The following is a 3,160-nucleotide window of genomic DNA, read 5'->3' on the forward strand; positions in this document are numbered from 1 at the left end:
CTCTGCCTCTCTGTCACTCTGCCTTTTAAGTGAATGGATAAATCTCTTTAAAAAATACAAACTATCTATAACCACAGTATCCTTATCGCGGTGGGTGTGAGGCTGGGCCACTCCTAAGGGAACGCCGGCGCCTGTGTGTGGGCCTCCCCCTCCGTGTCCATCTCTGTCTGTCTGTCTGTCTGTCTCTCCTCTCACTGGCCGCCGGGAAGTCCTCTGCCCTGTCTTGAGCAGCCCAAATTGGGGCACACACTTAGGGACGCGTCTCTCCCAGAAGCAGGGCCCGACCTTGACCTCCAGCACCCTTGTGTTTCCTGCCTTGGCCTCTGCCCCCAATCGCATCCTTCAACCAGGAAGCTCGCTCCCTCCGGGTGTCCTACTCTGTCCATTCAGACGTGATCTCGCCACTTTCTGGATCAACTTGCCCTGCAGGCTTCCCAAGCCCCAGGCAGCTCCCACATGGGCCTGGCTTGGGCTCAAGGTCAGCTCCGCGTCCTCAGTGGGGTTGTCCTGGCTTCTCTGTCCCAGCTGGGCTTCTTGGCTTCTGTGGTCCTCTCCAGCCTCCCGCTGAGCCCTCCCCACCCTACCCCTCACCCAGGGCTCCTTGGGCTTGGAATGGAGGTTGGGGCCTGATGGGGAGGGAAGCCCGTCCCCCCTCCCCCAGCCCACAGAGAGGCCCTGCCCCTCCTCTGGCTCCACCCCCACCTGTGCAGAGAGGCCCCCAGCACCCCGGCATGGGGGGGCAGTACCTGCTGGCAGGGTCTCACCTGACCTTGGTGCCTCTGCCCCTCAGGGGAGGAACCCAGGGAGAACACGTGGCGGGGAGCAGGGCTGGGGACGACTCTGAGAGGTGAGAGCCCCCCCCGAAGGCCGAGGCCACCTGGGCGGGCTCAGTGCCCACGCTGCACACTCAGGGAGCTCGGGGCGAGCCCGGTGTCTGGGGAAAGTGCCCGGCAGGCTGGCCTCGTGCCCGCCCCAGCAAAGGAGGAAGACGGGACGCCGTGGGGTCTGAACTCCTAGTGTTGTCCAGGTCACGCATGGTCCAGGATCCTGCTGGCTTTTCCCATCCCGCTCAGCTTGGAAAACTCCGGGGTCTCTCACAGGAAAACCCACCAGGTGCATGGGCAGAAAACCGGGCTCTAGCATTTGGTCTCGCACTTTGCCAGATCTGGGTTGAGGATCCTGGGGGGCACCTGCGCTGGCTCCTCACCCAGCTCCTGGCTAATGACGATCCTGAGAGGCAGGGGGATGGCTCCTGTGGTTGGGTTCCTGCCACGCACAGGGAGTCCTGGACGGAGACACCAGGTCCATGGGTTTGGGCCTCTGCACCCACGTGGGAGACCCAGGTAAAATTCCTGGCTGTTGGCTTTGGCTGGCCCAGCCCTGGCTGATGTGGTCATTTCGGGGGTGAATCAGCAGGATGGAGGTTTCCTCTCCTTCTCTCTCTGTAACCCTGACTTTCAACATAAATAAATAAATCTGAAAGAATAAAAGCAATGAAAGAACCAGAATCAAAGAGGGACAGAGAGCCTGGGGTCCCACAGCCCCTCCCAAATGAGCCCAGTACCTCCCACCTACAGATCACACAGCCCCCAGCCTGCCGCCCTGGGGACCGAGGGCCCACAACATGGACGTCTAAGGGGACACCCGGCACAGGCTGCGGTCAGTGTCCTCTCTGCTCCCCTGGCTCTGTGTCTGCGCCCAAGGGTCAACAGGAAGCGTGTGGGACATCTCCCAGGAAGCAACCTCATCCATCCCTTCCACTCCCCCGGGGCCTCTCTGGGGGCTCCTTGGGACCCGGATGGGGCCCGTGATGGGCGGGAATGGGAAAAGCAGCCCTGGTCCTGACGGAGCTCTGTGCTCTCTGCCCTCCCCGCCCCACCCTCTCTGTGGATTTCTGTCCCACTGGTCCCTCCAGGGATTCTTCAGGGCCCTGTGACAGCTCAGTCTGCTGCTGCCTGCTCTCCGTCCTCGGTTTGCTGCTGTAGAATTGTATGCAGAGTTCATCTGTGATCCCCAGGGACACAGACAGCGGCAGGGGCAGCGCCCACAGCAGCCTCAGGGGCCAGGGCTGAGACCAGGACCCGCTGTCTCCATCCAGGACCCCCTGTGAGTGACAGGAACAGTCAGGGCAGCCGGTCCCGCCCTCATGGGCAAGGAGCTGGGCAGGAGCCAGAGCTGGTGTCCACCCAGGCACTCGGGCCGGGAGAGGCCATCTTCAGCACTGGGCCACACGCCGGCCGCTGCCCCGGGGTTCTGCCCTGCACCCGGCAGGCTCGCTCTGGGGGAGCCTCCTTATCCTGCTCTGCTGGGGGTCAGAAAGTCAACAGCTGGGATCTGAGTGCCCTTGGCCTGGTGCGCTTGCTGTCCGGGCCTTGACAAAGCCTCTGTGCTTCCTCCTTTGCTGGGGCAGGAGCAAGGCCAGCATCACGCTGGCCACTGCACTGCCCGCCAGGCACTTTCCCCAGACACCAGAGCTGCCCCAGCTCTCTGAGCCTGACCCCGCCCAGGTGGCCTCGCCCTTCGGAGGGGACTCTCAGCCCCTCAGAGTCCTCCCAAGGAGCCCTGGGTGAGGGGTGGGGTGGGGAGGGCTCAGCGGGAGGCAGGAGAGGACCACAGAAGCCAAGAGGCCCAGCTGGGACAGAGAAGCCAGGACAACCCCGCTGAGGACGCGGAGCTGACCTTGAGCCCAAGCCAGGCCCATGTGGGAGCTGCCTGGGGCTTGGGAAGCCAGCAGGGCAAGTTGATCTGGAAAGGAGCCAGGGAGAACGGACAGAGGTGTTCATCCCGGAAGAGCGTCAGCCTCCTTGTAGGAACACAGGGTGGGCAGAGGCCGCAGCACGAAGCAGAAAGGCCCTGGGGGGTCGGGGTCAGGCCCTGTGACAGGCTGGGAGGTTGAGGGGTAGAGGGGGGTCGGGGTTGGCCTGCAGCAAGCAGAAGGAGCTGGGTTCCTGCTGAGGTGCTGGCAGCCCTGTGCAGGCAGAGGGCGCTGGAACAGCACCCAGACCATCACAGACGTGGCTTCCTGCAGAGAGGAGCCCCCTGTTCCTGTTCCCCCTGGCCACTGTGGCCTCTCCCTGACCCCTCCCCGCACTGTCACAGACCCCAGCTCCATGGGACCGAGAGGCCCCGCGGAGTCTCACAAAGCCTGCTAGCAGAGGGG

This window comes from Lepus europaeus, chromosome 21, assembly GCF_033115175.1.
Source record: "Lepus europaeus isolate LE1 chromosome 21, mLepTim1.pri, whole genome shotgun sequence".
Taxonomy (NCBI): domain Eukaryota; kingdom Metazoa; phylum Chordata; class Mammalia; order Lagomorpha; family Leporidae; genus Lepus; species Lepus europaeus.